The 27531-nt window shown below is 47.0% G+C and overlaps 1 protein-coding gene across 3 annotated transcripts in view; it reads left to right on the top strand.

Annotated features, from left to right (window-relative positions):
• APBA2 (amyloid beta precursor protein binding family A member 2) overlaps nt 1-27531 on the top strand; it is a 194118-nt gene that overhangs the window by 43942 nt on the left and 122645 nt on the right. The window contains exon 1 of one of the 3 annotated variants that reach the window (XM_032622807.1): nt 10750-10760. The exons of the other annotated variants lie outside the window; for them this stretch is intronic. The gene's annotated coding sequence lies outside the window, so the exon portion shown is untranslated. Of the gene's footprint in view, nt 1-10749; nt 10761-27531 lie in introns of those variants that run through there. 3 annotated transcript variants of the gene reach the window in all.

Here is a 27531-nt window from a genome sequence, read left to right as displayed (position 1 = left end):
CTTACATCTATAGAACAAGAAGTCAGGAGAGGGGGGAGAGTGGCCGATTTGCCATGGAGGCCCCAAAGATCCTGTCCCCCCACCTCTCAGAGGGCCCAGCCCCCTGCTCTACCAGCAGTGTGCTGTCAGGGGTATGTCCTTGTGACCCCTCCTGCTGCTGGGGGTGTTTCCAGATGCAGGCCGAGTGTCAGGGCTGTTTTCACCCTCAGAAGCTGGTGAATTTGGTCTGGGCTGGTGCTGGGCTAGTAGCGTTAACGCCAACCTAGGGGCCGGTGTCAGAGCCGTGCATCCTACCCAGAGGACGGACATGGCAGCATTTTCTGTGGTTCTGAACTGGGTTTGGGGTGACAGAGAACAGAGTGCACGTGTGCACGGCAGTTGTGTGCGGAGTCTTGCGGCCAGAGGACACCAGGTCCAGCCTATTGGAGGAGGGCGTGTCCTGGCTCGGACCCCCTGTGGAGCTGACGCTGGTGTCCCCCAGAGACTTCAGAGCTGGAGGCCGCTGTCCCCACTACATCCAGTCACCTGGACTGCCAAGAAACGAGTGAGGCATAGCTTTAACTTTGCCCTCACTGTCCCTCCGAACCTGCTCCAGGGGCTACTTCTTTCCTGGCCCAAATGACCCTTCAGGGAGGCCCTGGAACTTTCTGTTGTTCTAAGTCAATAACATGTTCTCTGGTGACTTTCAATCCCAGGAAGAGTCTCATTTCAGGAATAAAGGTGAGCCATCGTGGACCCTCTGGAGCTTCTCCTGTCTGGTTGGAGCCTCACCCATCTTGGGAGTGGGCAGTGGAGGGAGGGCTGTGTGTGTGCTCTTTTCCCGTTGCTGTAGGAAGGGGGACCCCTTCCAGGGCCCGAGAGTGGGGTCTTGTCAAACACTCAGAAGTGAATTGTTGGGACTTCCCTGGTGGCACAGTGGTTAAGAATCCGCCTGCCAATGCAGGGGACACAAGTTCAAGCCCTGGTCCGGGAAGATCCCACATGCCGTGGAGCAACTGAGCCCGTACACCACAGCTACTGAAGCCCACGTGCCTAGAGCCCGTGCTCCACAGCAAGAGGAGCCACTGCAGTGAGAAGCCCGCTCACCGCAACAAAAAGCAAACGCCACTGGCCACAGCTAGAGAAAGCCCGGGCACAGGAATGAAGACCTAACACAGCCATAAATAAATAAATTAATGAATTGTCTGAAGAGGCACACGTGCTGACAAAGCAGGAGACTTTATTGGGAAGGGGCGCCCGGGCGGAGAGCAGTAGGGTAAGGGAACCCAGGAGGACTGCTCTCCACGTGGCTCGCAGTCTCGGGTTTTATGGTGATGCGGTTAGTTTCTGGGTTGTCTCTGGCCAGTCATCTTGCCTGGCCCATATTTGGTGACTCAGGGTCCTTCCCGGTGGTGGGTGCATCTCTCAGCCAAGATGGATTGCAGTGCAAAGGACTCTGGGAGGTTGTCAGGGCATATTATGGGCTGGCACCTCTTCCCTCCTTTCAGCCCCTCCTGAATTCCCCCGGTTAGTTTTCGGTGACAGCACCATGTTCCTTATTGGGACGTCGAGCTGTGAGACAGCCCAGGCAAGCGCTTATCATTGTTCCTGGCCAAGGCGGGTGGTTTTGGTCAGTGGTTCCCTAACACCATCTCTTGCCTCTGGTGGCCAGGGTTGGGCCACGAGGGTCAGAGCATCTGGGTAAAGGGTGGTCTTACCCCTCAAGGGGCTGGGTGGCACTCTCAGGGGCCAGCAGACGTTACTTGTGCATTGTCCTCTCCAGGGGCACTTCTGTCAGAATGTCCTTCTTATTTTTTTTTTTTTACGGTACGCAGGCCTCTCACTGTTGTGGCCTCTCCCGTTGCGGAGCACAGGCTCCGGACGCGCAGGCTCAGCGGCCATGGCTCACGGGCCCAGCCGCTCCGCGGCATGTGGGATCTTCCTGGACCGGGGCACGAACCCATGTCCCCTGCGTTGGCAGGCGGACTGTCAACCGCTGCGCCACGAGGGAAGCCCTGTCTTCCTTTTTAAGACTAATATTCCCTTGTATGTATAGACCACATCTTCTTTATTTATTCATCTGTTGATGGACACTTGGGTTGTTTCCACCTTCTGGCTATTGTGAATTGTGTGCTGCTATAAACATGGGAATGCAGATGTCTCGTTGAGTCCCCGCTTTCAGTTCTTTTAGGTGTATACTCACAAGTGGAATTTCTGAATCAGATGGTAGTTTTGTGTTTATTTTTTTTGAGGAACCTCCATACTGTTCTCCATAGTGGCTGCACCATTTTACATTCCCACCGACAGTGCAGAAATGTTCCAATTTCTCCATATCCTCAACAACACGTGTTATTTTCTGAGGGTCATTATTTTTTATTTTGGTTTGTTTTTTTGTGGCAGCCATGCTAATGGGTGAATGGGTATAAGGTGGTAGGTACTTGCTTTGTATGGTGGCACCCCCTGGCTTCACGAGATGTCTTGGAGCGGATGCAGTGTGATCTGATGCTGAAGCCATGAGTCAGCTCAAGGCAGTGGTGCATGAGTGTGGGCAGAGGCTGAGCTCTGCTGCATCTCCCTAGGAAATCTGGGCTCTCTTGTGAGGCCCTGCAGGCACAGCCAGGGTCCTGGGGTGCTGCGGGGTGCAGTTTGGAAACCACTGTCCTCGAAAATGAGCTTCAGACAAGTGAAGGGTGGGGGAGAGTGACATAAAGAGTGGGGGAGGGACTTCCTTGGTGGTCCAGTGGGTAAGGCTCCGTGCTCCCAATGCAGGGGGCACGGGTTCGATCCCTGGTCTGGGAACTAGATCCCACGTGCATGCCGCAACTAAGAGTCCACGTGCCCCAACTAAGACTTGGAGCAGCCAAAGTAAATAAATAAATATTAAAAAAAAAAAAGAGTGGGGGAAACGTAAAACACGTAGTTATGTGTGGAATTAAGATGAACTGAGGGGACTAGATGTGGTGTAAATGGCTCCGTGCTCCATCCCTGTATTTACAGCCCTAAAACGTGAGGAGAGACTTCGAGAGAACGTAGGTAAACATTTTGGGTGGTTTTCTGGAATCGTTTTAGTGGTACTGTTAGCACTGCTATTCTGAGCAGGTGTTGTGTGTCATGTGAGATGAAGCAAATGCATAATCTTGTGATCTTCCAGTTTGAGGACGCTGAGGACCAGTTTTCAGTGGGGAGGAGAAGGGAGATACAGAGGAAAAATAGTGAGGAAAAGGAAACCTTTGTAATCCTGAACTTGAATGAACTTGAATGACAAGGTCAATGTGAACTCTTGAACCCACTGTGTTCCCCCGAGAGGCCTGGAAATGGTGGCCTCACCAACAGCAAGAAGATAGCCAGGCCCCTGATGGTGGTCTTGAAATACAGTTTTCTACTAAAAGAAACTAGGACTCCTCGGACAAACAGCAGATTCTGTGTCGAGAATAGGAACTGTACAAGTTGTACCTGGAACATTTTGTCAGAGCAGAGAGGAGAGGAACCATCAGACCCACTAGAATGGTATTAAAAGGACCTGGGACTTGAAGAGGCCAAAGATGGGACAATTTGAACATCAGTAAGAGGAAAAACTGCAGTGTATTGAAATGCATCTAATATGCTTAAATCCATGAGTTCTTTCTTTTTTTTTTAAATTGGAGTATAGTTGATTTACAATGTTGTGTTAGTTTCAGGTGTACAGCAAAGTGATTCAGTTATATATATATATATACACACACACACATAAGAATATATATATTCTTTTTCAGATTCTTTTCCATTATGGTTTATTATAATATATTGAATATAGTTTCCTGTGTTATACAATAGGTCCTTGTTGTTTATCTGTTTTATAAATAGTAGTGTTTATCTGCTAATCCCAAAGTCCTAATTTATCCCTCTACCCTGCTTTTCCCCTTTGGTAGCCATAAATTTGTTTTCTATGTCTGAGTCTGTTTCTGTTTTGTAAATAAGTTCATTTGTATCATTTTTTTAGATTCCACATATAAGTGATATCATATGATATTTGTCTTTCTCTGTCTGACTTACTTCACTTAGTAGGATAATCTCTAGGTCCATCCATGTTCCTGCAAATGGCATTATTTCATTTTTTTATGGCTGAGTAATATTCCACTGTATACATGTACCACATCTTCTTTATCCATTCATCTGTGGAGGGACATTTAGGTGGTTTCCATGTCTTGGCTATTGTAAATAGTGTTGCTATGAACATTGGGGTGCATGGATCTTTTCTAATTAGAGTTTACTCCAGTAAATCCATGAGTTCTGAATGATACCAAGGAAGACAAAATGAAACAAAAAAACAAAAAAGCCTAATTGGTCACCTTAGGAGAATGATTTTTTTTAATTTTGGTAAATAACGGGAAACACCGAATCATTTATCTTGCTTCCCTATGCACGTGGCACCAGTGGGCAGCCTAGTGGCAGGTGATGGGGTTTCTGTGTATAGAAGGGGTCCAGCATGTGGATGCATGAACGGACACCCTGGGTTGTGCTGATGCCAGCTGACATTGCAGAGAGGGAGGCATCCGGACCTCACGGCCTCTGGAGGAGGAAGGACGCCACGTTGCCCTGGAAGTTGTTTGCCTCCAAATTCTAATCTGAAACACATTCAGCCTCCAGATCTCACCACCAATTTGCTGGCACACAGAGGACGGGACAGTATTCTGCTAGGCTGTGGGGACAGTCATCAAAATCCCAGCCAAGGGAAATGCTCTTCGACAAATGATTTGGTGTCTTCAGTGGATTGAAGGAGATGTTCAGGGCTGGGCACTTGGTGGGAAAGGTTAAGGAAAGGTGAGATGGTGATACCCCCAGAATTGGGGGTGGTCATGGGGCACATGGCAGGGGCTTTGTCTCAGAGTGGCGCGGGGGATGCCTCTGGGGCGGCCGGCACGGTCTGTCTCCTTATCTGGTTGAGGTTCCAGGGTATTTAATAGTCATTTATTAGGCTAAATATTTCCCTTATGCTGTTGCTGTTGTTTTGTATGTGGGTTGTTTTTTTAGTTGAAATACAGTTAATCTACAATGTTGTGTAAGTTTCAGGTGTACAGCACAGCGATTCAGTTATGTATGTGTGTTTTGGTTTTTTAAAAAATTAATTAATTTATTTTTGGCTTGTTGGGTCTTCGTTGCTGTGTGGGCTTTTCTCTGGTTGTGGCGAGTGGGGACTACTCTTTGTTGCTGTGCACAGGCTTCTCACCGCGGTGGCTTCTCTTGTTGCGGAACACGGGCTCTAGGTGCACGGGCTTTAGTAGTTGTGGCTCACGGGCTTAGACGCTCCACAGCATGTGGGATCTTCCCGGACCAGGGCTCAAACTTGTGTCCCCTGCATTGGCAGGTGGATTCCTAATCTCTGCGCCACCAGGGAAGCCCTGTATGTGGGTTATTTTGACAATAAAAACATTAAAAGAAGACATTTAGGAAACCGGATCACGAGGGTGAACATCCAGCCTGGTCCTGGGAGTGTGACATATCCAGTCACTCTAACCTTCTCCCCTTCCTGCAACACACGGCTGACTGCGTCATTTCTCATATTTTCTACCTTAGACCTTTTATTGTAAACTTACCCATAAATATACTTGTGTCTTTGGTTCTGAGATTTCCAAAGGGTGTATGGAGTTGTTTTTTCATTTTTTCTGTGATTCTTATTCCATTTTCTTTCCTGTAAGGAACTGTGTTAGGTCAGGTCTTCTGAGAAGCAGACTAAGGCAGGATTAAATATGTATGGATTTTGTTGGGGGAGCAGCCTGCGAGGAAGCTGGGGAAGGGGTGTCAGACAGGAGGCGGTGGGGGTGGGTGGGTGGGAGGAGGCTTCAGGTACAGCCCAAGGAAGGCAGAGCTGCCTGGAGGCACCTACGCAGGGTCCATGTCTCCCAGGGAGGGTGGGGTCTGCGTCAGGGCCTCCGCTGCGCTCAGCCCGTGGGACCTGCTGTGGAGTCTCAACCTCGTGGAGTGAGTCCCTGCAACATTGATTTGGGTGGATAGCCTTTTGCCTGCAGTCAGGTTTTTCAGGAAACACCCGTGAGTGGTGGGCGGTATGGGTGGCCATGTTGGGATCCTGGCCAACACGGCTGGCTGGGTGGCCCCGGAACACGTCAGGTGGCTGCGCTGGGCCTCGGTTGGCTCACCTGTAGCGCAGGAATGCTGATGGACCGGTCCAGAGCACAGGGAGCAACACGGGCCCATCACATGGGGCTGGTGCTGGAGCATCTCTGTGGTGTTCTTAGCTCTCAAATGTAAATACTGCGACCCACCCAGAATTACAGGGCAAAGCTAATGGAATCAAGAACGTAAAAATTCCCTGCTCCCTCATGCAGCTCCTCGAGTTTTGGGATGTTTCAGTTCAAAGGAGATGGGCCTCCCCGACTGCTGGCAGCATCGCCAGGTGAGCTCTTGGAGGCTGTAACACGAAAGCCTTATCTCCTGCCCCTGGTCTTGGTTCCGGTTCAGGCGCCCCTCCATCTCCTGGGTGGTCCCAGTGTCTTCCAGGAAGCGCTGGTCCTGCAAGCCCTCCAGATGAGCCCTTTTTGGGTGGCACTGTTGATCCCGTCTGATGGATTAGGAAACTGGGGCTCAGAGGGGGACTTTCGGGGCCACAGCTGGGAGGTGAGTGTTCAGGGCTGCAAACAGCCCACTGCATCCTGGGTGGAGGGAAGCTGGTCGCCGGTTGCACGTGTGAGGCCCCCGCTGTTGTGAGTCAGGGGCTTTTCCGGGGGCGCTCATCTGCTGCCCTGCCTCCTTCACCCCCTCCCTGGGCGTGGCTGCACCCCTCGCTCCATCCATCTCTCGCTTTCCACTCTAGACCCAAAGGCCCCGCTTGGCAAGGCTCTTTATGGATCCGTCGGCCCCCTTCTGCTGGCCTCACTTGACTGCTTGGGGGCTGTAGTGGCCCTCATGATGAGACATCTCAGCCTGCAGCCGGCTCCCTCTGCAGGAGCTCCCCTGGACCCCGGGACAGCCTCCCGACTAACCCTCGAATCCTGCTGCCTCCAGTCCCTCTCCACTGTGCCGCTGACTGGTGTGTCCGAGGAGTGTGTCTGACTGGGTGTTGGTACCGGCTGCCACTGCTCTCGGGATCCAGGGGAAACCTTTTGTCTTGGGGAGCACAAGCCTGGCTCCTGGTCTCACCCACCCCTGTCACCCTCCACGCTCTAGGCTTCAGTCCCCCAGAACTTTGTTTTCTGGTCCTTGAGTTTACCTCCAAACCATCGGCCATACTTACTGTACCGTCTCCCTGGGACGCCTCCAGGTCCCGATGTCCTAACTCTTCCTTCTCCTCTGCACGTGGCGTCTACTTACAGAAACAGGACCCCGTGGCGCCCTTCCTGGTGCGAAGCCTTTCCATGTTCTCCACTTCTTGTTTGTAAGGAATAGGCTTCATTCAACCTCCTTGACCTTCCCTGAGTTCCCAAGGGCAGCTTCAACCAGTTTCGAATCAGGGAAGGGAGGAGAGGCAGAGGTAAGGGAGGAGCAGTCAAGAAACAATAGTGCAGCCTTGGAGCAGGGTCCTCAGTCCTCCTCGAGGAAGATACATAACAATGTGTCTTTGAGTTCTTCTGCAGGACCCAAGGCCCCCACCCAGATGGCAGATGGTAACTTCAGGCTGAGCACAAGATGCCTGGAGCACTGCCCTGTTACCTCGCTACCAACCCATCAGAAGAAAGTCACACATGCTGCGGCCCTCACCCCAAATTTTGCCTATAAAAACTTCTGGAAAACCCTCAGGGAGTTCGTGGTTTTTGAGCACAAGCCACCCTTTCTCCTTGCTTGGCCCTGCAGTAAACCTTTCTTGGCTCCAACTCTGATGTTTTGGTTTATTTGGCCTCACTGTGCGTTGGGCTCACAGACTTGCATCAGCAACGTTAACTCCTCCCCAGGAGGGCTTCCTGGGGCTAGGGGTGCCCCGTGTACCACCCCTCATAGGACAGGTCACACGTCTGTTCCTTGGATGTGATGTCCCCTAGGGTGTAAGCTCTTGGCGGGCAGGACCTGTGCGTTTTGTAATGTCACATAGAGCTTCCTGTTTGAGGAGTGAATGGAAAGGCTTTAAAGTGTGTAGATCTGTGCAGGGAAGGGGCAGGAAGGAGCCTCTGCTTCACACTTAAGTTGTGAAAAAGAGATGCTAGAGAGGAACAGGGGAGGGGGTTGCCGGGAGCCCCCTCCTGCGGGGGGATGGTGCGTGGAGAAAGGTCTAGGCATTGTAGCCCTGCCATGTTGCTTGCCTCCAGTAGGTTTTGGAGTTTTGTGGAGCCTGGAAGAGCGGCCAGAAGGGAGGCTGGCAGGAAGGTTGGGGTGTAAGGCCCCTGGGCTGGGGTGGAGGACCCTCCCTGCCTCTCCAGGCAAATGGTGGGCTTCCTCCTTCACTCAGACTTTGCCCTGGAGAATGGAGCCCCGTCTTAGGGCCATCTTGGGGAGCACCAAAGCCGTGCAGGAAAAACGTATGGATCCACAGGGTACCTGGTAACCTTGCCATCCTGTGATTATTGGAACTTGAGGAAAAGTGAAGTTTTGTTTGGAGTGGAGAGGGCCTGCAGTAAGGAGACTAGTAGAGCATGAATATTTATCTCAGTAATTAAAAGTTTAAAGCAGGAAGCAATATAAGTAATACCTCAGAGTGTCTCGGGGTAATCTTGGCTGCTGACGGTTGTTAAAGTTTGTAGTCGCATGGATCCTTGGAGCTTTCCTGAAGTATCCATGCTGGGTGATGTTGTCAGGATTGTTTTGTTGGCATTAAGGATATGGGGGCTTGATGTGAAACTTTCACACTGCAAAAAGAGGGAGAAGTGACGTTTTCAGTGTGTTGGCCAGAAATCTTAAAGTAATGACCTACACTCATTGTTTTTTTGTTGTTTCGCTTTCCCCAGGAAGACTGATGGAGAAAGAGCATTAGCTCAGAAGGATGGTACTTTATTTACAGAGCATGTTAAATTTAACATAAGAGTCACAATGAAGAGAAGGACTCTGGGTCTACAGTGTATAAGAAGTCTTCACCTAACAAGTCTGTGTGGCTCTTTGTGTCCACACTTGGTGTGACTTGTTGTAGTAGATGGATAACAAGCTTATTACTGTTACGTGCATGGGGAGATAAGCTTCACTCTCCATGCATGTGTTTCTGCCTCATGAGTTTTGCTTTTTTTTTTAATCCACTTAATTGAGATCTTGGTTTTGTTACAGATAGAATTCTAATGTAAATAGAGTTGAATGGTTCCCCGAAGATGTCCACACCCTGGTCCTTGGAGCCTGTCAGTCTGTTTCTTTACATGGCAAAAGGGACTTTGCAGATATGACTGCGTTAAGGGAATTGAGATGGGGAGATACCATGGATTATCCCGGCGTCATCCAGGCCTGATGTAATCATGGGGTCCTTGTAAGAGGGAGGCAGGAAGAGTCAGAGGAGGTGCTACGATGATGTGCCTTTGGAAGCAGAGGTTGGAGGGATGCACTTTGCAGATGGAGGAAGGGACCACAAGCCACGCAATGGGGTGGCTTCTAGAAGCCGGAAAAGACAAGGAAACAGATTCTCCCCTAGACCCTCCAGAAGGAACCAGCCTAGTCAACACCTCATCTTTGACCCAGTGAGACACATGTAAGATGGTAAATTTATGTTGTTTTAAGTCACTGAATTTACGGTAAGTTTTTGCAGCAGCCGTAGGAGAAAGTACAACGAGACCTACTGACTGACTGAGCTTTAAAAGGGTGTCAAGGTCAGCCAGTTGTTCTCTCCCTTCACCGCGCTCTCTTTTTGCTATCGTCTGTGTAGCATCCCCCTGCCTTTCGTGAATAATGGGAGAATGTCTTGGGCACCAAATCTTCTTTTCCCTGCCTCAGTGCGCTGGCACCTTTTGGGAGGTGAACGTTCTACCTGCTGCTCTTCTGGAATGATCCACATGGGGCAATTAGTGGGAAACATCTGCTGAAATGTGTGGCAGCTCCCCGGGGAGTGATGAATAGGCACCGAGGTGTGGTCGCCCCTCTGGGGATGTGACTGCCCATCCATCCTTGTGGGCGTGGCCAGGTGTGTGTGTGCAGGGAGCAGAGAGGATCCAGCTGTTCTTAAGGGGCGGTGCCTTCTCCCCAGAGCCATCAGGGGGCGGTCATCCTCCCATCTTTCCTGCCACCAGCCCCAGGTCCCTGGAGCTGCCACTCAGCCTCCAGGGGTGAGAAGATGAGCTGGTTGCCCCTAGCCCGGGCTCCGCAGGCTTCTCTGCTTCTTCTGACTGGTTCTACTTCCATGGTGGGCAGCAAGGGGCCTGGTAGCCTGGCCCCATCACCAAGGATGGAAAGGCTCGGCTGCACAGCCACCTTGGGACCAGACCTCGTGGCTCCGTGTCATCATAAAATCTGTCTTAAAATCAGCGCTGCTTTAGCCTCAAAAAATGCACCTCCAGAGATTAGGAAAGCTCAGTTGTAAATATCGCTGGGAGCTAATGATGGATTTATTATTCAGTATTGGGATTATACTCTAGTCCATTTATGGGTTTTTCCTCTCAATCGCTAGTGTTTGAAGTGGAAGCTTTCGACGCTGACTAATGCTTCTACTCCAAGATTGGCTTTCGGGCAACTTATTTATAAATAAAGCAGCTTTTTAAGGAACACCCACAAATTTAAACAATAGTATAATGAGTCGCACAGTTCTCCAGATGGGGGCATGGGAATCTGGGTCCCTGTACCCTGGGGAGAGAGACGATAGCATGGTTATTTCCACATGTAGAGTTGTCCTGGTTTCAGGGGGCATCTGTGTATGTGGATCCATTCGATTTTCAGAATAGCCCAGGGTTGGTTTGTGTAGAACAGGAGCCTGAGGCAGGACTTTGCCTAGTGACCCCACTCATTAGAGGGGCCGCTCACGTTTGGCCCGACCCCGGTGCTCTGTGTTGCAAGCTCTTCTGGTACTTACGTTTCTTTCTTTGCCTTAGTGGCCTTTTCCCCTCCTCCGTCCCCCAGTATCCTTGTTCTCTTTGACTAGTGGGGAGATCTGATTATTTTTGAGAAAAGCATTACAGTTCTTGGAGAAGTCTGCTCTCTGTTTGGAGACGGTTGGCGTAACTCTTAAGAGGACTTTCTGCGCTGGATAACTTCAGAACTGGGCAGATGCGGGGGTGGGGGGAATGGGCTGCCTGAGAGCACTGGGTCCCCAGTTCTGTCCCTCCAGCCCCCCAGCCGTCAGGAGCTTGTTTCTGTTTTCCAGCAGCTGCCTCTTCTCTTATTAGAGGCGTACGTTGTAAACGCGGACACAAGCTGTACCACGTGGTCTGGGGGTCCCGGGGGCTGCTGCAGGTTGATGATACTCAGTTCGCTCGGGTGGAGGACTGAGCAGTGTGGGAATGAGACACATCACGGGGGACAGCTTGAGTCCCTCATGCCCCGTGCAGTGCTCTGAAACCTTCAGGAAAGCTGCCACACCTACAGAGGGGCGTGGGCCTGGCGTGTGTGCGCGTGTGTGTGTGCATGTGTGCAGAGAGAAGAGAGGAAGGCATGTTTGCAAGGAGGAGAGTGTCTAAAAGATCAGAATTCAGTAGAGGCAGCAGGTCACAGCCCAAAGAGCTTCAGGGGAATCAGCGGACGTCTTGAGGGGTTTCTCACGGTGCATGGAAAGGTGTGCACCAGCCAGACCATGTGGATTGTGAGGAGAGGTGCCTGCCTTCCTCGGAGCCGTGCCTTTCTGTTGCTTTTTTTGGTAGAAATGTAAATTGTTTCAGCCACTCAGGGAAACAGTATGGAGGTTCCTCAAAAAACGAAAAGGAGAATTACCACATGACCCAGCAATTCCACTCCTGGGTATTTATCCAAAGGAAATGAAAACAATAATTCATAAAGACATATGCACCCCAGTGTTCATAGAAGCATTATTTACAGTAGTCAAGATGAACACAACCTAAGCACCCATCAGTAGATGAATGGATAAAGAAGATATGGTATATGTGTGTGTGTGTGTGTGTGTGTGTGTGTGTGTGTAGTAGAGTATTACTCAGCCATAAAAAAGAATGAAATTTTGCCATTTGCAGCAACATGGATGGGCCTGGAGGGCCTTATGCTTAGTGAAATAAGTCAGACAGAGAAAGACAAATACTCATATGTGGAATCTGAAAAATAAAACAAACTAATGAATATAACAGAAAAGAAACAGACTCACAGATACAGAGAAACTAACGGTTACCAGTGGGGAAAGGGAAGGGAGGAGGGGCAAGATAGGGGTAGGGGGTTGAAAGGTACAAATTACTACGTGTAAAACAACCTACAAGGAAATATTGTACAGTTAAGGGAAATATAGGCATTATTTTGTAGTAACTTTAAGCAAAGTATAATCTATAAAAGTATTGAATCACTATGTTGTACACCTGAAACTTATATAATACTGTAAATCAACTGTACCTAAATTTCAAAATAACTTTGAAGTTTAGGATGGTTTTAGATTTATGGAAAAGTTTCACAGATTGTACAGAGAGCCCCCATGTACCTCTCACCCAGCTTCCATATTATTATTATTATTATTTTTTTTTTTTGCGGTACGCGGGCCTCTCACTGTTGCGGTTTCTCCCGTTGCGGATCACAGGCTCCGGACGCACAGGCTCAGCGGCCATGGCTCACGGGCCCAGCCGCTCCGCGCCATGTGGGATCTTCCCGGACTGGGGCACGAACCCGTGTCCCCCGCATCGGCAGGCGGACTCTCAACCACTGCGCCACCAGGGAAGCCCTGTGGTCTTTTTTTTTGATGTAGATGTTGAGGTTCATTGGGGAAGGGGAGGTAAAACTGGTCTCCTTGGTCACTTCATGACCCTGTTGCTTCCTCTGGCCTGGACGACCTGACATCTCCGTCAGCCTGGAATCCCAGCCTCCATTCGGGTTTTGTAGGCTCCAGAATTTCTGAAGAAATGAGGATTCATATGGTTGGTTCAGACTCCCACCCCCTCATCACATCACTCCCTGCCAGCATCTGTGCCTGTATCCTTTGAGCTCCTCCTGAGACTGGAAAAAATGTATCCGGCTCCAAGCCACCCCCTCCTTATTTTAGCATCAGGTGCTACCCCTGGAGCTTCCCCCTGCCCTCCAGCGCCGTTTCCTGCTCTCTATTGGATCCTTGGCTGCACACACATAAGGGCTTTTATCTCCCATCTGAGAAAAGAGAAAAGTCTCTTGGTCCCACTTCCTCCTCCTGCTTCTGTCCTATTTTTCTGCTTTGTTTTGCTGTAGAACTTCTGGGAGGAGTTGTCTCTACTGGCTTTTTCCAGTTCCTCCCCGCCCTTTCTCTCTGAAACCTGCTCCAGTCAGACTTTCCCCCTTCCTACTGATGCGTCTACCGACTCTGCTGAAACTGCCCATTGAGGTCGCCAAGGACCTGCAAGTCCTCCTCTCCCTTGACTTGTAATTTGTCCTCTCCCTCCCCCCGAACTGCTTCTTCCCTTGGCTCCCAGGGCTCCATATGCCTGGGATTTTCTTCCCACTTTGGTCAGTCCCCCTACTGACCTCTGAGTTTTGGAGGGCCCCCGCCTCAACCTGTGGACCTCTCCTCTGCTTCATCCACACTCACACCCTGTTGACCTCACCCAGTCTCATGGCACTAAACCCATCATATGCTGAAACATCCCAAACTTATGTCTTCACTCTGACTTCTCTCCTGAATGCTAGACTTGTGTATCCAACTGCCCATGAAACATCTCATCTTGAGGTCTAAGAGACCCCAACTCGACAGGTGCCGAGCTATCCCCCACCATCCCTCCTAACCCCCGTCTCTCGTTGTAGTACACGGCAGCTCCATCCTTCCCGATGCCTGGATCATAGTCTTGGAGTCAACTTTGTTTCTTGTCTTCCTCAGATCCTGCATCTCATCGGTCCTAGAATCCCATCCCTGGTCACCACCTGCACCACCCCATCATCTCTCCACTGGGCTGTTGCCCTCGCCTCCAGCCTTCCCATTTCTACCCTGACCCACACCTTTCCACCGAGATGTATCTCTATATGGCAGCCAGGTTACTACTGCTTTTTTTTTTTTAGTTTTATGGAGTATGGTTGATGTACAATGTTGTATTAATTTCAGGTGTACAGCAAAGTGATTCAGTTATACGTATACATGTATTCATTTTTTTTCAGATTCTTTTCTCATAAAGGTACAACATCTACAGAATATTGAGTAGAGTTCCCTGTGCTATACAGTAGGTCCTTATTAGTTATCTATTTTATGTATAGTAGTGTGTGTGTGTTAATCCCAAGCTCCTGATTTATCCCTTCCTCCCCTTTCTCCTTTGGTAGCCATAAGTTTGTTTACTATGTCTGTAAGTCTGTTTCTATTTTGTAAATAAGTCCACTTACATCATTTTTAAAAAATTAGATTCCACATATAAGTGATATCATATGATATTTGTCTTTCTCTGTCTCACTTACTTCACTTACTATGATAATCTCTAGGTCCATCCTTTTATTTTATTTTTAAAAAATTTAATAGAGTATAGTTGATTTACAATGACTGCTTTAAAACTTAGATCATGTCACTTTTCATTCCAGAACCCTCCAGCCTGCCCCCATCCCCATCTCACTGAGTAAAAGCCAGAGGCCCCTCCTTGACTGTTTCTCCTCTGACTTCATTTCCTAAAACTCTGCTGCAGAAACCCACGTGGTCAGCAGCATCACCTTCTTCCCATGTTGGTCCACACGTTCCCCTGTCCATGAGGCCTCTGCAGACGGCCCCCTTAGTACTGGTTCTAGTCCCAGCCCCACCAGGAGCAAAGTCAGGCAACTTCCTGCCCCACCTGCTCCCCACGTCCTCAGGACCCCGGGACCTTTCTAAGTCTAGATTGCTTGGCCTCTGTGGGTTTCTACATGGGGAGGGTCCCCGACTCTGGCCATCAGGGTTGCGTGCACGTAGACACTGACTGCTGGGCTTGGTTTTCTCCAGACATTTTACATCACCACCCAAGATATATATAAATTATAGGTCTCAAACAGAAGTTTCAGGAAACGATTTTTACACTCATTTGAGGTGATGCATCCTGTACAGTATCGTACTTCATTTTTTTTTTTTTTTTTTTTTTTTGCGGTACGCGGGCCTCTCACTGCTGTAGCCTCTCCCGTTGCGGAGCACAGGCTCCGGACGCGCAGGCTCAGCGGCCATGGCTCACGGGCCCAGCCGCTCCGCGGCATGTGGGATCTTCCCGGACCGGGGCACGAACCCGTGTCCCCTGCATCGGCAGGTGGACTCTCAACCACTGCGCCACCAGGGAAGCCCTGTACTTCATTTTTAAAATTCTGGTTGCTTCTCAACCAGTGGACCTCATGGTCTACCCGTGGGTCCCCACAGTGTGTAAGGCACAGCTCTTTCCAACACACTCATCATCTTACAGGGGAGAAGCCTGAGCCGCAGAGAGTTACAGGTTTAGCCAGAGTCACATCAGTTAACTCACCGAAGAGCCAGGACTAGCACCTGGTCCTCTGATTCCTGTCCTGGCTCATTTTTTGGATCTTGTAATTAATTTTAATGATTGTCCCATTGCGGCTTTTTAAAATTACCCCAGGGAGGAACATCAGCTCTATTAGAGAAGTTTTATTGTAGCTGCCCACCTGCCCTATTCAAGGAAGTGCATCTTTTGTGGACTTTCTTCTGGGTAATTAAGAGGGTCTGAGAAGCCAGTCTTATAGTCATTGATTTAACTGTAGATAACAATGAAGTTAAATTTAAAAGCTGGTTCCATCTGCAGGGGCATATGAGCGATTTAAATTAGAAAAGGTGTTCACCAAAGCACTACCTAGGTGCCTGGGGAGGCATGTCTGCTCTTGTGTGACTCTGGACCAGCTCCCATGTGGCACCCTGAGGGCAGGGCTATGGTGGGGGGCAGGGGTCACCATCCCATGCCACTGGGCGTGCTTAGGACAGAGCCTTGCGGGTTCTGGTCCTGTCTGTCGGCTACTTGCGCGTTGATAGGGATTCTGTGTGCGTCAGGGTTGGAGCAGCTCTGATCTGAGGATGATTGGTTTTTGGTTTATAGTTTTTATCATTAAGTTGGTCACCTCAGCAACCAAGGGTTCATAGCGTTTGGTTACCTGTTTAGGGCACCATGCTAGGTTCTAGTATCATACAGTTCTGGCAGTGCCCTCTGGGGATTTGCTGTCTGGTGGGAGGGAGGGGTGATGCACACAGCATTAATCATGGTTTTAGAAAGTGGAGGTGCTGCGGGCACCCCGAGGCAGGCAGGATTTAGATGCATGAAGGGGGAGGGGGAACTGGTAGGGAGGGCGTCGTCAGCTGGAGGAACTGCGTGAAGAAAGGTGCAGAGGCAAGAGGATGCTGGATATAGTTGCGGACACCTTGCACCTGAATGGAGGCAGGTGATAGCCAGATTTTGGAAGGCCTTAAATCACATTGTAAGCTATTTGGACTTTATCCAGTGGGTCGTGGGAGCCATTGTAAACTTAAAAAAAATATATTTTTTTTTTTACAAAGTTTTATAAATTGTGGCATGTTTAGTCCATTTGAGCTACTGTAACAAAATACCATAGACTAGGTGGTTAGAAACGACAGACATTTATTTCTCACGCTTCTGGAGGCTGGGAAATCCAGGATCCTGGCACCAGCAGATTCGGTGTTTAGTGAGAGCTTCCTGATTTATAGATGCTGTCATCTTACGGTGGAAGGGGTGAGCTAGCTCTCTGGGGTCTCTTTTTATAAGGACACAAATCTTTATGAGGGTCAGAGCCCTCATGACCTATCACCTTCCAAATGTCCCACCTCCTAATACTGTCACCATTGGGGATTAGGTTATCAACATAGAAAATCTGGGGGGGGGGGACACAAACATTCAGACCATAGCCTGGTAAAAGACACAAAACATAAAATTTACCATTTTAACCATTTTTAAGGGTATAGTTCAGCAGCATTAAGTACATTCACATTGCTGGGCTGTCATCACCACCATCTCTCTCCAGAATTCTTTTCCTCTTGCAAAACTGAAACTCTGTCCCCACTGAAAACTAACTCCCCATCCCCCATCCCCACCCCCAGCCTCTGGCACCACTATTCTGCTTTCTCTGATTTTGACTCTCTTAGGTGCCTCATATAAATGGAATCACACAGTTGTCCTGTCACTGGCTTACTTCACTTGGCATAATGTCCTCAAGGTTCATACACGTTGTAACAGGTGTCAGAATGTCCTTCCTTTTTGAGGCTGAATAGCATTCCATTTTATGCATATACCACATTTTGTTTATCTGTTCATCTATCAATGGACATGTGAGATGCTTCCACCTTTTGGCTATTGTGAATAATGTTGCTAAAAACATGAGTGTATACATACCTCTTCTAGTTCCTGCTTTCATTTATTTTGGGTATATACTCAGAAGTGGAATTGCTGGATCATAGGGTAGTTCTAGTTTCAGTTTTTTGAGGAACCTTCATACTGTTTTCCATTGCTTGCACCATTTTCCATTCCCACCACCAGTGCACAGGGTTCCAGTTTCTCCACATCCTCGCCAACACTTGTTTTCTGTTTTTTGGATAGTAGCCATCCTAGTGGGAGTGAGGTGATATCCCCCTGTGGCTTTGATGTGCATTTCCCTGATGGTCGGGTGTGTGGCATGTCTTCTCAGCTGTGGGAGCACTGTGCCCTCTGAGCAGGAGTTCTGTGGTGGGGAGGTTTGGGGTGGGGGTGACATTGTCCCTGGTATTGCAGATCAAGCCCCCGACTCACGGCTTTGGTGGCCTCTGTGGGAACGTGGGGGGTCCAGGATGCCCTCCCCAAGCCCAGAGGGAGCACTGTTGGGTTTGGCCACATGCCTGTCTGCACCAAGCCCACGCCCTTTGCCCTGGGACTGTGTTCCCGCTACTTTGGGTTGCAGTCAGAGGAGCAGCGCAGGCTAGGGGAGTATTGAAGCCGGTGCATCGCTGTGGGTGTCTCTGCAGGACTGTTGGTCATTAGTGAGGCTCCTCCTCCCGGGCACATGGGAGGACTGTGCTCCTCCACTTCCTGTGGGGTAGAGGTGACCACATGACTGCTTTGGCCAATGAAACATGAGCAGAAGTAGCAGATGCGTTAAGAGCAGGTCTTTGCTCTCTCCCCAGTCACATCCATCTGAGAAGCACATGTTGAGATCAAAGTGGCTGACCTGCCCTGGAGAGTAAACCAGAGCCACAGCAGACGTTGAGTCAGCAAGATAGAAACTCTTATTAGAATAGGGCACTGTGATTTAGGAGTTACTTGTTACCGCAACACGACCTAGCCTGTTCTGACTGACGTAGGAGGAACCTGAAAACTGTTTTCAGTGCAAAGACAGGTTAAGATAAAAATGTTTCATTTAGAGGTAACTCCCTATGCTCCTTGATACCTCGAAGTACGGAACCCCTCAGATGCAGCAGAACAGTTTCCCAACAGGTAGTGGGCTGCATTTTCCTGTAGGTGAGTCCCAGACGTCAGTTATCAGACGTTAATGGTTTCATTTGCCAGCAACACGGAGCTCTGGCCTGACTGCCCACAGCCCTCCCTGTGTGGGGCTGGGAGCTGGTGAGAACTCACAGAATGACTTCTGGATTTTCCGGTGTTTTGCAAATCCAGATTTAGCCAATTTACATTTTAGGAGACGATGCCAAACTCCGTGGACCTCATTACACTTCCAAAGCAGGAGGGTCATTCTCTTTAGTAGTTATTCTCCACTGTTTTTGAAAACAGAAATGCCTTTTTAATAAGAGAACATTTTCCAGACCTTCCCTACTTGGCTGTAGTCATGTTTCTAGTACGATTTTGGTCATTCAGTAACTATTCCTCTAACAGACCTTTTTGTTTTAAGTTTAACTTTCTGTTTTAGAACTTCTCAGATACTTACAAAAGAAGAAAATCGTATCATTGGTCTTTGTCACGGGATTGTGTCCCTCCAAAATACATAGGTTGAAGTCCTAACTCCTGGTACCTCAGAATGTGACTGTATTTGGAGATAGAGTCTTTAGAGAGGTAGTTAGGTTATAATGAAGTCATTAGGGTGGGCCCTGATCCAATATGACTGGTATCCTTATAAGAAGGGTTTAGGACACAGACATGCACAGAGGGAAGATCATATGAAGACACGGGGAGAAGACAGCCACCTAAAAGATAAGCACAGAAACCTCAAGAGAGAGCAGCCCTGCCCACACCTAGATCTTGGACTTCTAGCCTCCAGAATTATGAAAAAATGAAATTTCCAGGCAGTGGTCCTTTGGTGTGGCAGCCCTAGCAGACTAATACAGTCCCATGCACTCTTCTCCACCTTCAGTATTTAAACAGTCTTCACGACTGCCTCTGATGTGCCAGGAATGTGGGGCAGACAGCTGAGAATTAGAGACGGCGCCTGCCCTTGTGAAACCTACCGTCTGTGGAAATTGGAAAAGTTCACAAGGAAAAGCTGTAACTGACTATAAATACACGACATCTGTAAACCTTAGAAATCATCGCCGGAACACATAACGCAGTTGGGCTCCCAGCAGCGCCAGGCAGGTGGATGAATTCTCCGAGCCCTTGGATTATTGTGTGCTCCTGGGCTCATGGTTTTGGGACCACGGCTTCAGGCAGGAGATGGGTTTGTGGTGTAAGTGGAGGAAAATAGAGTGAGCAGTGTGGCCTCAGTCAAGCCAAACCCGTTACGTGGATGGGACTCAGGCCACTTCGGAGCAAGCCCGGCCGGAGAGGACCAAGATGCAAACACCATTCTTACAAGATAAAGAAGTGAGGGGATGAGCAGTCACGATGAGAAGTGATTCATTTGCTTATGGATGGATTCACCCAGCGTTCCTTTAAATACCAAATCCCCATGTACGTTTAAAAATACCCATGTGGCTCAGAAACAGTATGCTGAGTGAAAGATGCCAGATACAGAAGAACACATATTGTACGGTTCCATTTATATGATGCTTCCAGAAAACGCCTAATTATAGGGAGAGAAAGCAGCTTCGTGGTTGCCTAGGGTTGGGGATGTAAGCAGGGATGGGCCAGGAGGGAGTGTTGGCTGGGGATGGTGGAGATGTTCTAAGACTGCGTTGTGGCCAGGGCTGAGCATCTGAATACATTCACTGAAAATCGTCACCGCTTATAATGGGCAAGTTGTGTGGTATGTAAATTATACCTCGATGAAGCTGTAAAAAACACTCATTTCAGCCCTGTGGAAAATCATGGGAGTCTTCTCAGAGGAAGTAGGCTCTAAGCTGGATGTGAAGGACAGAGTGCCTTCGGGTAAGGAGAGACCACCGGAGGGAATTTCAGCTGGAGGGACACCATCCTGGGGGAGGGGGCTGGCCGGTGGCTGAGATGGAGGGAAGAAGATTGTCACAGGTGAGAGCATCAGGTCACAGAAGGGATACGCAGCAATTCTCAAACCTGGTTGCACATTCCCACCTCCTGGAGAGCGTTTCTAAAGCACAGATGCCTGGAACCCATCCCTGAGGATTTGGATATAATTGGTCTTGGGCGGATCCCAGATGTAAATTAAAAAAAATTTTTTTTAATGAAATGATAATTCGTTTCTAATTCTGTCATTTCTTTTTTCACTTTCCAGCTGGAGTGCTTCTATAGATGCCTCCTTCATCTGCTATATATATGGTTTACCAGGGGGACATTTCATAGAGAAAAGGCAGGGCAAACACGTCATTCTTTTACTTCATTTACCACTTTCAAAGATGAATGTGTTTCCCATGATCCTCCAGTATGCTTTTTAAAATTTAAACTATCATTGTGAACTCATGGGCTTGGACATATTTGATAGGTTTCAAACCCTTGCAATCATTATCCTTATTGAAGTTCAAATTGTCCTACCTTTGGCCAGTGGGAGTGTCTTCAACTTGGTCCTTGAGACCTTTGGACACACCCCTACTCAGCTTTTTTTTTTTTTTTTGGCCGTGCTGTGTGGCATGCGGGATCTTATTTCCCCAACCAGGGATCGAACCTGTGTCCCCTGCAGTGGAAGCGTGGAGTCTTAACCACTGGACTGCCAGGGAAGTCCCCCTACTCATCTTTGATAGCTTCCTTGCCTTTTGCTAATGAAGTAGTTTTATTTTTTCATCCCTCTCTCACCAGCTTGTGAGGTATGCCTTCCCTTTTTCATTCTTTCAGTGGTTGTCCTAGAGGTTATGATATGCAGCCTTGACTCATAGACTCTAGTGATTATAGAGTCATCTTTAAATCGGTACTTGAACCACTTCCTGGACAATACAAAGTCTTTATATCCAGACATCAGTATTTTTTGAAAGCTGCGCAGAAGCTCTTTGTCTCATCCAGGATTGAAAAGTCTGGATGGATGGATGGATGGTGGATGTATTGAGGACATTGACAGCTTGTAGGGGTAGAGCAAAGGCCAGACCTGAAGTCTTCAGTGAATAAGGAACAGTGTGAGTTTCTTAGTTGGTCATCAGGTTCATATTTTAAGGAACAGTTTTCTAATTCTGTTTTTATTTGTTTGTCTGGCCTGATGTGGCTGTAGTGACATTTTCAATTTATGGATCCTTTTAGAGCTGGGAAAGAGGGATGCCCTTTTGCAGAGATGCTTATGTCAGTCAGGTGCTTATAGGAATTGAAATTAACATTACGCAGCCCAGGCCTGACAGGGGGATGCCTTTAAGATTCTCAGCATGAGAGTTTGAATGTTCACAGGCCCCAACTCCTCCCCAGATGAGAGGTCTCCCCTCTGCGAGGCGCGTCGTTGAGGGCCTTGGTGATGAGATGTCGTCTGGGTCTTCCATTACCATCTGACAGGCGAGGAGGTGGAGGATTGACGAGAGCCTTCCAGACATATGCTCAGAGCCGCACGGCTGGTGTCCCTGCAAAGTATCTGTTGAAGATGCTGGGATGTCTGACCTGTGGCATGTCTCAGTCTTTAGATGGTTACACTCATGGTGCACTTCAGCGGGTCCTTTGGTCCATCTCCCGCACGTTGGCGGTTGTACCACTGGACTGTCGGATTCAGGTTCCAGCTCCTCTGCCGAGATTAGAGGAGGCGCACCATGTCTGTTTGTTCCTCTTTCTGCGAGTTTGAGGCACCCTGTGTGGTCCTCTGTTACGGCTGCCCTGGCAGACTAACAGCCACCAATGCTTATGTCAGTGCCTTGCTGGTCATTTCAGTCCTCGGATAGATTCCTCAGGAAGACCTCGTGAGACCAAGATCCTTAAGTCCTTGCATTTTGGTGTCAGGTTGCTCATGCCCTTCATGCTTGAAAGTCAGTTTTCCCAGATAGTAAATCCTTGAATGTCTTAAATGTGCTAGTACATTTTCTTCTGGAGATAATCATTGTTGTCAGACGTCTGATGACAGTCTCATTTTCTTATGAATGATGTGCTCTTTTGCTCTTGGAAATTCAATGGATACTCCCCCTCCTCTTTTTTCTTGGTGTTTGTAGTTATTTTACAGATGTCTCTTTTTTAACTTGAAGTGTAGTTGACTTACATTAACTTGACACTACATTACATTGACTTATGTTACTTATGTTAATTTCAGGTGTAGAACATAGTAATTCTATATTTTTATAGATTACACTCCATATGAAGTTATTATAAAACATTGACCATATTCCTTGTTCTGTACATTACATCCTTATAACTTATTTATTTTATACCTAGTAATTCGTACGTCTTAAATTCCTTCACCTATTTTGCCCCTCTCCCCAACCCAACCCACTCCCCTCTGTAACCTCTAGTTTGTTCTCTGTATCTGTGAGTCTGTTTCTGTTTTGTTGTATTTGTTCATCAGTTTTATTTTTAGATTCCATGTATAATTGAAAACATGCGATATTTATCTTTCTCTGCCTGACTTATTTCACTAGGTATATACTTTCCTGGTCTGTTTACATTTTTGCAAATGACAAAATTTCATTCTTTTTTATGACTATTTGTGTGTGTGTGTATATATATATATATATATATATTTGATGACTATTGTAAATAATGCTTCTATGAACATTGAGATACATATGTCTTTATGAATTCGTGTTTTTATTTTCTTTGGATAAATACCGAGGAGTGGAATTGCTGGATGATATGGTAGTTCTATTTTTAATTTTTGAGGAACCTACATTCTGTTTTCCATAGTGACTTCACGAATTTACATTCCCACCAACAGTGCACGGTGCACGAGGGTTGCCTTTTCTCCATATCCTTGCCAACATTTGTTATTTGTGGGTTTTTTTTTTTTTGCGGTACGCAGGCCCCTCACTGTTGTGCCCTCTCCCGTTGCGGAGCCCAGGCTCCGGATGCGCAGGCTCAGTGGCCACGGCTCACGGGCCCACCCTCTCCGCGGCATGTGGGATCTTCCCAGACCGGGGCACGAACCCGTGTCCCCTGCATCGGCAGGCGGACTCTCAACCACTGCGCCACCAGGGAAGCCTTGTGGTCTTTTTGATGATAGCCTTTGTGATGGGTGTGAGGTGATATCTCATTGTGGTTTTGATTTGCATTTCTTTGATGATTAGTGATGTTGAGCATCTTTTCATGTGCCTGTTGGTCATCCGTATGTCTTCTTTGGAAAAATGTCTACTTAGGTCTTCTGCCCATTTTTTGATTGGGTTTTTTCACTATTGAGTTGTACGAACTGTTTATGTATTTTGGATATTAAACCTTATTGGTCATATCATTTGCAGATATTTTTTCCCATTCATTAGGTTGTCTTTTTGTATTGTCAGTGGTTTTCTGTGCAAAACCTTTTAATTTTAATTAGGTCCCATTTGTTTATTTTTGCTCTTGTTTCCTTTGCCTTAGGAGAGAGATCCCCCCCAAAATATTGCTACGATTTAGTCAGGGTATTCTGCCTATGTTTTCTTCTAGGAGCTTCATGGTTACCATTCTGTTCTTTCATTTCTAATTTTATTTATTTGGGCCCCCTCTCTTTTTTTCTTGATGAATGGCTAAGTGTTTATCAATTTTATTTATCTTTTGAAAAAACTGGCTCTTAGTTTCATTGATCTTTTCTGTTTTTTTCTGTTTCTGCTCTGATCTTTATTATTTGTTTCTTTTTGCTGACTTTGTTTATTTTTCTTCTTGTAACTCCTTTAGGTGGAAAGTTAGGGTGTTTATTTGAGATTTTTGTTGTTTCTTAAGGGAGGTATATATTGCTATAAACGTCCCTCTTAGAACTACTTTTGCTCTGTCCAGTAGATTTTGGAAAGTTGTGTTTCTGTTTTCATTTATCTCAAGGTATTTTTAAATTTTCTCTGACTTCTTTGTTGACTCATTAGATTTTTATTAGGATGTTTTGTCTCCATGTGTTAGTGTTTTTCTAGTTTTCTTCCTGTAATTGACTTCTGGCTTCAGAATGTGATTGGAAAAGATGCTTGATATACTTTTAATTTTCTTATAGTTATTGAAAGTTGTTTTGTGGCCTAGCATGTGATCTATCCTGGAGAAAGGTCTGTGTGCTCTTTTAAAGAATGTGTATTCTGTTATTTGGGGATGGAATGTACTGTATGTATCTATTCAGTTCATCTGATCTAATGCTCATTTAAACCCACTGTTTCCTTATTGATTTTCTGTCTAGATGTTTTATCCATGGATGTAAGTGGGGTATTAAAGTCTCCTACTATTATTGTATTACTCTCAATTTCTCCCTTTATGTCTGTTAATATTTGGTTTATATATTTATGTGCTCCTATATTATGTGCATTTGTATTTAGGAATGTTACATCCTCTTCTCTGACTAACCCCTATATCATTATATAGTGCTCTTCTTTCTCATTATAGACTTTGTTTTAAAGTCTGTGTCATCTGATATGAGTATTGCTACCCCAGGTTTCTTTTCATTTCCATTTGTATGGAATATCTGTTTCCATCCCTTCACTTTCATTCTGTGTGTGTCTTTTGCTCTGAAGTGAGTCTCTTGTAGGCAGCATATAGATGGGTCTTTTTATTCATTCAGCCTCCCTATATCTTTTGATTGAAGCATTTAGTCATTGACATTTAAAGTGATTATTGATAGGTATGTACGTATTGCCATTTTGTTACTTGTTTTCTGGTTGTTTTTGTAGTTTTTCTCTGTTCTTCTTTTTTAGTCTCTTTCCTTTTGGTTTGATGATTTTCTTTAGTTTTGTGTTTGGGTTCCTTTCTCTTCTTTGTGTATCAGTTGGAAGTTTTTGATTTGTGGTGATCATGAGCTACATATATATCTACTTGTACTATATTAACTACTTGTTTAACCTGATAGTCATTTAAGTTCAAACACATTCTAAAAGCTGTCCATTTTTTACTACTTAACCCCCTATGTTTTATATTTTGGTTCCCTGTTTTACATCTTTCTATGTATCCCTTAACTGTTTATTGTAATTAGGCCAGTTTAGTGGTGATGTTTAGTTTTTAGTTTTAGTTTTAGTTTTTGCTTATGGAGGCAACTCTATCTCTCTTTCAGTTCTGAATAATAACTTTGCTGGGTAGAGTATCCTTGGTTGTAGGTTTTTTCCTCTAAGTACTTTAAACATATCACAGCACTCGCTTCTGGCTGGCAAAGTTTCTGTTGAAAAATCAGCTGATAGCCTTAGGGGAGTTTCCTTATATGTGTCCCTTTGTTTTTCTCTCTTTTTCTTTAACTTTTGCCATTTTAATTATGATATATCTTGGTGTAGGTCTCTTTGGGTTCATCTATTTTGAGCCTCTCTGTGCTTCTTGGATCTGTGTTTCCCTCTTCAAGATAGGAACATTTTTATTCATAATTTCATCAAACACATTTTCTGCCCCCTTCTCTCTTCTCTTTCTAGGACCCTTATAACATTATACAAGTGTATGTTTGTACGCTTGATATTGTCCCAGAGGTCCCTTAAACTATCCTCATTAAATTTTTTTTCTTTTTGCCATTCTGATTGGGTGATTTCCATTAATCTGTCTTCCAGGTCACTTAGACATTGTTCTCTGATACCTACTCTGCTGTTAATTCCTTCTAGTATATTTTTCATTTCAGTTATTGTATTCTTCAGCTATGGTATCTGATTGGTTCTTCTTTTATATTTTCTAGTTCTTTGTTGAACTTCTCACTGTGTTCCTCTGTTCTTCTCCTGAGCTCAGCGAGCAGTTTTATGACCACTGCTTTGAATTCTTTATTAGGTAAATTACTTATCTTTGTTTCATTAGGGTTTTTCTCTGAGGTTTTATCTTATTCTTTCACCTGGAACATATTCCTCTATCTTCTCATTTTGTTTGTCTTTATCTGTTTGTCTCTATTAAATCAGGTGAAACAGTTGTCTATCTCAGTCTTGAAGGCGTGTTATTATGGTGGACCATCCCTGTATAGTCTGCATGTGTCCAGTGGCTTGGTGGAAGAGCTGGCGCAAGTCATGTCTGTTACTGGGGTGCACTGGCGGCCATCACCCCAGAGTGGGTAGGAGTGGGTAGAGGCGGAGGGGCCAGATCCTGAGCCTGGTGTGAGCCAAGGCTTTTCACCCCGTGCAATGGAGATCACCCCCTTGGTGGGGGATGGGGTTGGAGCCAGAGCAGCTGGAGCCAAAGGCTGGCACCAGCTGTGTCTTCTCACGTGGCATGGTGGTGTTTGCTGCCTTGGTGGTGAGTGGGGACGGGGTCAGAGGGGTTGGAGCCTAAGCCCTTCCTGAGCTGCTGCTTTTCCACAGTGATGGTGGTCGCTGACTTATTGGGGGATGTGGTCAGGCTATGAGACGCTGGAGTTGCAGTCCAGAGCGAGCCCTGGATTTTTTCTGGTGCAATTGCCTTGGTCCCTTGGAGTGGGACCAGAGCAGGAGGGGCTGGAGCCAGAACCTGCTGCAGGCTGGGGTGGTCCTTACAGGCTGGCAAGCGCCTCAGGCAGTTTTCAGCCTGCTGCCTATGCCCTGGGACTGGGAGCAAGCAGGTCTCTCCATGCGCCCTTGAGCAGAGTCTCGGTTTCCTGTGGCTCTCTGGAAGGACCTATGGGTTTTTAAACCAGTCAGAGAGGCTCGTCTTCCTGATGCCAGACCCCAGGGCTGGGATGCTGAATGTGGGGTGTGACCCCTCGCTCCCCAGGAAGCGTTTCCAGCCTGTGATATCCCCTCCTCTTCTTGGTTGCCCACCACCAGGGATATAGGTCCTGAAGAGATCACTTCTTCTCCCTCCATGCAGATTCTGTGTGTCTCTTTCTTTATTTCCTTGGTTGTAGAAGATCTGTTCTGTAAATCTTCAGAGAGAGTTGCTCTATATATAGCTGTATTTTAAAAAAATATTTATTTATTTATTTGGCTGCACCGGGTCTTAGTTGTGGCGTGTGGGACCTTCGTTGTGGCATGCAGGGTCTTTAGTTGCGGCATGTGGGCTCTTTTAGTTGCGGCATGCATGCGGGATCTAGTTCCCTGACCAGGGATCAAACCTGGGCCTTGTGCATTGGGAGCATAGAGTCTTAACCCCTGGACCACCAGGGAAGTCCCTGTAGATGTGGTTTTGATGTGTTCATGGGGAGGGGGCAAGCTCAGATCTTCCTACTCTGCCATCTTGATCCTGCCTCTAAAATATGTCTTAATGCTGGTCATTCTGGGTCAGTATTCTCAGGTACATGGTGGGCTCTTTCAATAGGTAACTTAAAGTTTCTTAAGTTAAAGTTTTTGTTATTTGTTCTTTCCCCTTGCTTTGGTTTTCTTCTTTATGAACT

This window comes from Phocoena sinus, chromosome 2, assembly GCF_008692025.1.
Source record: "Phocoena sinus isolate mPhoSin1 chromosome 2, mPhoSin1.pri, whole genome shotgun sequence".
Taxonomy (NCBI): Eukaryota; Metazoa; Chordata; class Mammalia; order Artiodactyla; family Phocoenidae; genus Phocoena; species Phocoena sinus.
This window is presented reverse-complemented; position numbering and strand designations above follow the sequence as displayed.